This window comes from Phalaenopsis equestris, unplaced genomic scaffold (assembly GCF_001263595.1).
Source record: "Phalaenopsis equestris unplaced genomic scaffold, ASM126359v1 Scaffold000840, whole genome shotgun sequence".
Lineage (NCBI taxonomy): Eukaryota > Viridiplantae > Streptophyta > Magnoliopsida > Asparagales > Orchidaceae > Phalaenopsis > Phalaenopsis equestris.
In genome coordinates this window covers 97,922-108,854 of record NW_018165280.1, presented here as the reverse complement: position 1 = coordinate 108,854, position 10,933 = coordinate 97,922, and the positions used below count along the sequence as shown (strand labels likewise).

Genomic DNA, 10,933 nt, shown 5'->3' with positions numbered 1-10,933 from the left:
AAAATAAAGGCTAGATGCTACATTTGGAATTTCAGGTTGATCTTGAGTTTGATTTAAGCTTGATTTGATGTAAGAACCTCCTAGATGATTTGATATTACTCTTATGTTTCATAGCTAAAAAAATATACATTCCATTCTTGTAACCAGTAAAAGACAGGGCCAATGTTTAACTTTGAAACAATTCCTAAAATATTTCTATGCCTAGAAAGGATTTGTTTGTTGTTCATGCACTATCCATGTTAACCTAACACCAATTGCAAATAAATGTGTCTCAGTGTCTTTCATAACTTCCACAAATGTGTCTCAGAGCAAAACATCGGTGATGAATCAACCACTAACTAATGTACAAATCCACCGAGAAGGGAAAGAAAAAGCATGAACAACGACCACTACACATGAATCAACCACTACAACCACTACCTTATTCCATTATTGAGCCAGCATCCACCAAACAAGAATGACTCAAACGAGAAGGGAAAGCAAAGGCAAAACCCTAGTGAAGCAACCTGTAAAAAACGAAACAGGTTCCATGCGCTAATGTACAAATCCACCACATCTTTAGAAGGAATAAACAAAAAATCGCAGAAATAGGAAGGAGATGAGAAGAGAAAACATCACATTCGAAAAAACTCATAAGCTCTCTGATATCTGCGATTAGAAGAAGAAAATTGCTCGTTATACCTCAGATCTGTCGATCGAGGGGCTACGAAGCAAGACGACGAAGGAGAGCCGCGAGGGAAGCATTTAGGGCAGAAGAGAAATGAAAGGGGTAAGCGAAAAATCTTCAGGCGAAAGCCGGGCTGCGGGGTTAATATCGCGGCCCGCTTTCGCTAAGTGTCGGGAAATTTTGCCGTGAAGCTACGAACCAAACGGTCGAACTGCGGGACGAAGCGGATGTCGCACACAGCGCCGCGCCAAAAAGCTGAACCAAACGGACCCTTAGCCCTTTAGGAGGAGTTTAATTAGAAGATGTAAATGAGCAACATTCTCTTTTTTTGTTTTACAATGGTTGAGAAACTTCATTTTGTAAATGTCTAGGGGCATAATTTTGTACTCTTTTGTAACTTTCTAACTTTCTGACTATGTAATGCAAATACAAAATTTCAAGAATCTACTACCTAAAAATCATAAAGATTGGAATGTAATCTAGTCGCACATATTTTAAGTTGCGAGTAAATTTTTTGATTGATGATAGATTACAGTCTAATTTTGAAATTTAAAGAATAAAGTAGAGGTGAAGATCCTTTGTCAATTTGATTGATCCTGTTTTTGCCATTAGTTATTCGGATTGCAGAGTGATTGGTGCATGAGTTGTAATTTTTGAAGATTTTGATCTCTTCTATCATATGATCTGAGGTTCTGAAGTCAACTATCTAAATGTTTTATTTGTTGTTTTGGACATTAAATGTATATGATAAGATACTTTATTGTGCTAATACAGTGGCAGGTTGCTCTACAGAGGATTGTAGTACTTTTCCATGATTGGAATCATTATTAAATATTTTCTGCGGTGCCTCAATTTGCTCTAGTGAATGGGTTGAATTATGCATTGTTGTTAGTTGTGACAACAATATCTGCATAGTTCTCCCTATCATATTTTCTATTAGATGACTTTTGATCTACATGCTTGTTATGTAATTTTCAATATATTTTTTTTCACACAAGTTTTGACAATGGTTGTATTGTGTTTCTCTTTTCCGGGGCTTATATTCAGGGAAGATTTGTGAGTATAAAAGACTAATCCTTCAACAAATGGTGTTGTTGTGGTTATGGGTCATCATGAATTTCTTTTTTGCTCGGAACTTCTGCAAAAGCATTCCAAATGATAGGAATGGGTTTAATTTTCATGTTTCCTGCATGATTTAATCTTGGTCTTTTCTGAGGCTAAGGAGGAATTTGATGGTCATTTTTCGTTCGATAATTTTCTATACAAGGTAGGGACTGTCGCATGCCAACTGACCCCCCTTATTTGTTAGCTGCGGTGCGACAGAGGTGGACGATTCAGTGACACTAAAATCTCATCAGCACTCGTCTTTACTTGTAGAATCACTATCTAGTTGATGATGAATTTGTCGCCACAGACATATCTAATACATTTCATTTTACTATTCGTTCACATTCACATAAATTTAGAACCATGGAAAATCATATTACCAAAACATATATATCTATATAGAGTTGTAAATACAACATAATAAAAGTGCTTACCCAAAAATCTGTACAAGCTTCCAAAATTATGAAATATAAAAACTGTACAAGTCACACTTGGCCACTCACTCTCATGTTTCTTACCCTTTCATGAAAGTCAACAAAGTAGAGTGAGCGACAATGATTTCAACAAAATAATTAAGGCTAAAACGAGACTTTATAGACAGAACATAAATTACATGCATGCTCATATGTAACTTCTTTGTATTTGAACAACACATGTCATAACTTGCTATAAACGTATAGAACATGTAAAAGAGGAGACATGTAATACAAAGAATCATAACTACTGTTTAAAATATATATTTTATTCATTCATGTGTAATCATAAACATGTTCATAAGAGTCATCAATCTAATCATAAGAATCTCACTTATTATTGTATGAGCCTTATTTATTTCCATGTCATGTTCTGTCATGGGTTGTCACCTAGACTGAAGACTGCATTAACTATTGATAAAAGTTGGGTCTTTCCAACATAGTAGTTATTAATAGTCCCCTTGGTACCAATGGTTCTCTACATTCTATTGCCGTCTGATCCCAATGGTTCCCTGAGTTTTGTCTTTGTCTGAATACCAAAAGTCAATAATCTCATCATTCTCTGTCTTTCGTACTTGCAATTATACATGTACTTACAAGTATACATGTAACTGCCTACCTATAATATCATTTGTGATATTTTTTAAATCATAATTCTTGTAACAAACATTTATCATAAGCATTTCATATATCATATGTATAAATTATAGTAAATGAATATCTATAATTAATAATTTTATAAGTATGTTTATCAGATTCATAACATGATAAAATTAGAGGTAGTGTAAGGGACATTAAATTTGCATTCATACAATTTTTGCAGATATTCATCCACCATATGTAAAAAATTTTAAATGCAAAAGTGTCAACACTTAATTACATGAAAACCTACAGAGAGTTCTTAACACAAGATTATTTTACTTGAATTGAAAGAGCAACCCTACGAGGAGTTTCCACAAGCTCACCTCGAGCTTGGCGCCTAGTGTAAGCAACCTAAAGTTCGTAAATGTTTTAGGATTTCATGAAATATTGGTTCATTTATGATTTAACTCCAAATATAACTCATTTACGTATTCTTGTCTCAAACAAACTTTCCAACATAAATTTTCCCTAAAATATTTCTTATATTTCTTTTTTTTTTCCTTCCTTTCTTCATTCCACTTCTCTTCGCTAATTTCCAGCTAACGACCCAAATCGAAAGCCAAGGTCCAGTTCACAACTTCTGGAACTACATCATCCCCTACTGTAGTGATAAGGAACGGAAAAATGCATATATTCATAACAAACGTCAAAATGAAAGTACAAGGAATGAAAGGAATGTCACAAATGACACGAAAATGAGATTTCCACTTATAGCTTTCTCTCCCAATCCCTGTAATGCAGCCTGCAGCTCTCAGTCGCTCGCACAGTTATAACCTGTCACAATGCAGAATCGCAGGACTCACAAATTTGAAGTGGAGGAGAGGAAATGAGGAGAATGCATCCCTTAATAGCTTAATCCTGATAATTCTTAGCACGCGTAAGTGCAGGCGAGGGAGTCAGTTGGGAATAGTAAGGATGCAAGATTAAGAAATGAAATTAGAATTTTTTTATTAAACTTGTAACTTCATATATTTTTTCTTCTTATATGTTTAAAATTCATGCTTGGTGCTATAATTCAGTCGAATTCAGAGGAATGTGAAATTTTGAATATTCCTTAAAATTGACAAAATTGGACATTGAGACATTTTCAAGACTAAACCTCTTACATATCCAATTGTAGTGAACAACAATGAGAGTATTGTATATTGAGTAACATTGAAATTTTTTTGGCATAGATCATGTAGTCTGGCCTTAATCTCAGAGAACTTTAAGAAGTTTCAGTATTATAGTAGGTTTCAATTGCAACTTCCAATGTCTCTTAGGATGTCCTAGAAAGTAGTAAGTTTTTTCCATCCTCTTTGGTCATGAAAGTTATTAACCATGACATAGCCATGTAGTCGTTATTTTTGCAGTATCAGTATTTGGAATTTGTCAATTCTGGCGTCGAGGCTTCGGCTGTGAGATGTCCATTTTTTCCTTTATAGCAGATATATATATATAAATGGGCAATAACCATTGAAGAATGTGGCATTGCAGTTTATGGTTCATGATAACATGAGTCATTACGTATGATAGGTATTGAAGATATAGTCTCAGATTTAGAGATAGCTTTTGAGGAAGAAGATTGTGAGATCATGCCATATTTTATCATGATAAAAGTGTGAAGCAAATCAAATTAAGGTTTGGCTATGCAATTCGGTTCTTGTGATGGGCAGCCTAAATCAAGAGGAAGGGCTTGCTGCTCGAATGAAAAATAAAAGAGGAAGATTTGCCAAGAAAACAAATTAGGAGTAGGATCATTTGTTTCGAAGTACAAGACTTGGAGAGGGAGGCTAGAGCAAGCTAAATTGTTTGTTGATGCCAAATCGTTCGCTGTTTTAGCGAACCAGGTGGAGTGGAAAATGTTTTGCTGCTGCGAACACAAGGATTACGGGAGACTAAGCTATTTTATATACAAATGAATAAAATATTCATAACAAATTTTCCTTGCTCAAAATATACAATTGAGAATGTTATTGGAATTGTTAATATGAACATAATCATTATTTAAAAATATAATAAATGTTTTTATTAAATAATATTGATTAAGGGGTTGTTTGGTTGGCAACGTTACCAGTTTACCACATTCCAAATACAATAATTTTGAAAATTGAATCGTTTGTTCAAAAGTAATGGGAATTCAATGTTAAAGCATTGTATTTGAAATTCAACTCGTAGTTTATTTCCCTTGAAATTAGAATTCGACCAAATTTAAAACACTTCTTTATGTAAAGTGTATATCGCCTCCACTGGCTTGCCATCGCGGTCGTTGTCGCTCCCTGTCACCCGCCGCTGGCAACAACAGCCGCCGATCACCGCAGGTTGTAGCACATTCCGACCTCCGTTGGTTGGTGCCCCCTGTCGCCTTCCGCCCTCGCTCACCTCTCATCCCTGTCACCGCCGCCTCCCCCCTCGCCATGGACTACTGTTGGGCACTAATGTTATCACTTCCCCGCTACCACCATATTAATTTTTATATTGAAATACATTTTTTTCATTTTGCTTCACTTAAAAAAAGGATAATGTCGTTGTTTGTTTTACAATATGACAAACAACTCCAAAGTATTTTAAATACAATGCATTATTCCTGTATTGCATTTATTTTACATTGCATTACTTGTTCTGCAGACAAAACAACCACCTGAATAAGTGAAATATGATTTAGATTTAAATGCAAAAGAGTGAAAGAACATGAATACACTTAAGGATAATGAGAGGGAGAAATCAATTTATTATGTTGATGATTTCAATGAATGCTCCTTAACTAAAGAGTGATATAAATTTTAGAATTTATAAATTTTAACTTTAGTGGCTCGTTATGTTCTTATTTTGATGGAAATAATGAAAAGTTAGAGTGGGACTAATTGTATCAAGCTTATTTTAAATTGTTAATTTATTATGTCTAATATAACTATTATTTGGGGTTTAATTTTTTGGACGTTAATATGTTACTTTTTTACTTTAAACAATATATTATTTTTTTATATTAAGATATTAATATATTATGTTTTAATGAATTAATAGCTTAAGATCTTAATATGTTACTGATTATTTCCAATTTTAAACTTAGAAAAAATATTTCTTACCTTAAACGATTTATTTTTTAGGCTTGTATATATAAACGTGTCAAGGCTTATGTCTCGTCACACAAAAAAAAAAGCCTTGATACCAAATTGCACTATTTTAAAACTTGATGAGAAGGATGGAAATTTGAGAAAGACGGGAGAGATAACATAAGTAAAACAAATTATAGATAAAAAACTCTAGACTGGACATGCTAGTACATGTGGGCTCTAAAAAAGTTTTAGTTGAATCTAACATACTCTAGTTATTTTGAGTTTATTTTTTTCTAAGATATATCATATTTTGGATAAGGAATTATTATACCCTTATAGAAGACGCTTTGATATGCTTTGAGGTTTACTATAAGCAAAACACTAGGATTGATTGTCTTGATCGTGAGAAAGAGCTTTCAATTAAGGCTAGTCTGTAGGCTTTTCAATTCTTTGTTTTTGCAACAAAAATTTGGATTAGGGGAAAATATGTTGAAATATGGAATAGGCCAGCACAAATATTATTGATAGGAGGGATTTTTAAACCTAATTACAATAGACATAATAAAGGAAAGGAATAAAAACATAAAAAAGCTAGTTGAAAAGAAAATAAAATAGAATAAAGTAAAATAGGAAATACATAATCAAAGAATAAGAGCAAATAATAAGTAATACTCCTCAAGTTGAAACATGGATGTTAGCCATATTCAACTTGTACTTGAAGGCATCGAACCAGGGTGAGGCAGATTCTTGGTGAGGATGTCCGCTGTTTGATCACTGAATGACAAATATGGAACGCAAATCTCTCTGGACTCGATCTTTTCCTTAATGAAGTGTCTGTCAAACTCCACATCTTTGGTATGATCATGCTAGACTGGATTGTAAGCAATGCTGACTGCAACCTTATTATCACAAAATAGCTGCAGCAGGACGGGGGCTGGAATTTGGAATTTGCGGAGCATGATGCATAGCCAGAGAGCTTCACAGATTCCTAACACGGATTAGAATTCAACTTCTGCACTGTTTCGGGCAACCACAGATTGGTTTTTTTCTTTTTCCATGTGACAAGATTGACTCATACAAATGAGCAATACCCGAGGTGAAACATCGATCATGAATTGATTCAGCCTAATCAACATCTATATACATTTCAATAAATCGAGATGTGTGACTGGAGAAAAACAAACCTGAGCTGGTGTACCTTTTAAGTAGTGGAGAATCCAGTGGACAACTTGGAGGTGGTGCTCGTAGAGGTCATGCATGAACTGAATCACTATTTTAACTGCATAATATATGTCGGGGAGAGTATGAGAGAGGTAGATGACTTTTCCCACAAGACGCTGGTAATGAGACTCCTTGACAGACAAAATATTGAGAATGTCAGATAATTTTTCATTAAAATTCATAGGAACAACAACAGATTTGCACTGAAGAAGATTGTTCACCGTTAAGAGAACAATCACATATTTGCGTTGAGATAGATAAATTTCTTGAGATGACTGAGCCACATTCACGCCTAAGAAGTACCAGAGAGATTCCAAGTCCTTCATCTCAAAGGATAAAGCAAGAATGTTTTTTAAGGACTCCAATGCAGTAAGGTCGTCACCTGCAAGGATAATATGTCAACATAAATAATAAGACTAGCTACTTGACCATTGGAGGAATGCCAAAAGAATAAGGTGTGATCCGATTGAGCTTGAGTAAATCCCTGACCTACGACCACCTTTGTGAACTTGTGGAATCAGACTCTTGGGGACTACTTTAGCTCATAGAGGGACTTTCGTAGCCCGCACACTTGTCCTCTGGAGGCAGTATAATCAAAACCTGGAGAGAGATACATGTACACCTCTTATGTCAGATCTCCATTCAAGAATGCATTACTGACTTCTACTTGGAATAAAGGTCAATCCAGGTTCACTGCAAGTGATAGCAGGACCCAAATAGTGTTTAATTTAGCCACTGGAACAAATTTCTTCTCATAGTCAATTGCGTAGGTCAGAGTGTACCTTTTGGTGACCAATCTTTTCTTGTTACATTTAAAGGACCCGTCAGAGTTGAACTTGGTGCTGAAAATCCATCGACACCTTACAACTTTCTTACCCCGAGGAAGGTCCACAACGTCCCACATATGGTTCTGTTGAAGGGTAAGGCTTCGCCTCCATTACTATCGTTTTCTAGGCTGGATCATCAAGGGCAATTTTAATAGTAGCAGAGATTTGATGGTCTGTCAGGGCAGTAGCAATGCTTTGTAGGTCGGCCATAAATATTAGAGAGACATTTTGCCATAGGATATAGAGAGTATGTTTGATTGCGTATCTTATTTGGAGAACTCACCTCTTTATTCGGAGGAGGGGTTGTGCTGAGGATTTCGTCTGGGGTGGAGTCAAGGTCCTGCAAGGAGGTAGCGCTATTCAGAGTAGGAGCATTGGGACGAGTGCACTGAGTGTAGACACGAACAGTGGAAGGAGGAGATGTTGCATTCAACGGGACGAGCTTCCTCGATGGTATGAACAATGGGAGGACTATCCATAGAAGTGGGATGAGAGACAGTATCGGGGAACTCCAGCTCCCTCTCACTAGAGGTTGAGTTAGAAAATTAGAGAACACTTTAAAAGGAGACGTTAGCACTCACGTATATTTTGTTTGTGGTCAGATCAAGGCATATATACCCCTTTTGAGTTGCGGAGTTTCTAAGGAAGATAAATTTTATGAATCTGGGATTAAGTTTACTCTGAGTAGGGGCAATATTACGGACAAAGGTACTGCACCCAAAAACCTTGGGATCTAATGTTGAGAAGACCTGATTGGTAAGGAAGCATACATCAGGACGGCTGCACAGGAACAGGAGGAATCTTGCAGATTTGCCGTACCCGGCAGAGATAGCTGTGCCTTTAGCTGTACCCAAAGGATGAGATCACTACGCCCTTTGCTGTATTGGACGAAGGAGGAATCTTGTGGATTTCCTACAGTTTGCTGGACCGGTGGCTAGGAGGTGAGGTGCTAACTGTTGGAACCGGCAGAGAAGGTTGGGAGCTACTGGATATAGTGTTATATTCTAATACCAGGTTGAAATATAGAATATACCAACATAAATATTATTGATAGGAGGAGGGGTATTTAAATCCAATTACAATAGGCATAAATAAAAACATAATAAAACTACTTGGAAAGAAAATAAAATAGAATAAAGTATAATAGAACATACATAATCAGTGAATAAGAGCAAATAATAAATAATAATGGCCGTTATAATTAAATAAAATATATTGTTATTTGTCAAAGCGAATGGTGAGGAAATGTTGAGTTATTTGACTAAGACCTTAATCTATTTAGTAAATGCGGGTAGACCTTGTCTAAACCACATGTATTTAAGTGGAGTATTGAGCGTTGAGTGATTATTGCCCTATTGATACTAGTTTTCTTAAGTAGGGGATTTGGCTATGAATGATTATTAAGCTATGGGCACTATAAACTCTACCTTGATGTGCAAAGGGACAATACTTAAAAATGAGACTTATAACTCCTGGCCTAAGATTTCGACTTATGACTTTATAGACAGGGCTACCGATTCAATAATCTTGTTTGGATGAATTTTCATTATGAAACCTTACTCAAATGCTTTACCAAAATTTTTTTTTGGTGACCCATGGTTAAACTGATCACTAGTTCGGGATAGAAATTGTATTTTTGACTAGTAACTAGGGAAGTATTTCGATTTTTCTTTTGTACTTAGTGCAATTGTCAAAACACAAACTTTACTGACTCCACCACTCATTTATGGAGGATTAGGGTTTGATGGACACTACATTTTTTCAGTATTTAAATTCCATTTTTATTATAAATTCTTGAGTTTTGGATATTTACATCATTTGTATCATCTGAGAAAATAGTAGATAATGCTCTTCAATTAGTTCGGACATGGTACAAATAATAAAAAATGTGTTATGAAATTATCTTGGAATTTTTGGAAGTTCTTTGATCTTCTGCAATTTTTTTTATTTTCCCACATTTATTTTTTTGAGGGGCTATTTAGTATTTTTTTGTTGGCTTATATTTTGAATATTGAATATTTATACTGAGAAGATATATTGCCCCATTATATACTATTTAATCAAATTGTATGCACGGCAACAATGTTGGTATAAACCGACACGAGCAAATATTTGAATTGGAAATAAGTTCTCACATGTTTTGATGCGAGTGAAGTTGTATTGCATTCACATCGAAAAGTTTGAAAAAATACTTGTTGAGTGACATGGTTTACATTAAGGTTCTAATTTGAAGACGCTGCATGCAATTTTAAAGTTGTTCTAGTGCATAGTTTAATCAAATTTTTAGCAACAAAAATTTCATCAAAATAAGTTCAAGCATATTGCATAGTTTTGGAAATAACATTTGCTGACTTTTGTCCATTCCCATTGATGATGAGTTCATTAAAGTTCATCAACAAAAAAGTTCATTATGTTTTTTTCATTAATTTTTCTTGCACCCTTTTGGAAATTGTTCCTCACTATTTTTAACAAAAAATTCCATTTTGTATCGTGTTTCATTATTTTCTTTCTCTGCACTATTTTTTCCGAAATTTCTATAAAGCTTCTTTGCTGTCCAAATTATGGTTAACAAACGTAGGTTATCACTCTGTCATTAAAGATTTTTTAGGTGAGTGAATGAGTCATCGTTACCTATGAAAACCATTCCACCGTACCAATAAAGACATTTAGGGACATTTGTGTGTGGTGTTTTTTGTATGAAATTACCTATAGTATTCCTGAAAATATACTTCCCATTTCGTAAAAATGATGCAAGTAGGTTGCACGTAAGGTGCTCAAATTCTCCATCTCATTTTTTTACTTTGTCATTGTGAGATTTTTTTTGGGCAAGCAAAGAAGAAAAGCAAGGGAGAGGAGGAAAATAAAAAAAAGCATGGGAGAGGAGGATAAAGAGTCGAAGAGATACCAGAGAGAGTTTGGGCAAGACTTTTGTCGTGAGGAAATGAGGCTTGGAGGGAAAGA

The 10,933-nt window shown here is 35.0% G+C and overlaps 1 protein-coding gene across 3 annotated transcripts in view; it reads left to right on the top strand.

Annotated features, from left to right (window-relative positions):
• LOC110031776 (protein SABRE) overlaps nt 1-10,933 on the top strand; it is a 142,097-nt gene that overhangs the window by 68,124 nt on the left and 63,040 nt on the right. The gene's annotated exons all lie outside the window — the stretch shown is intronic.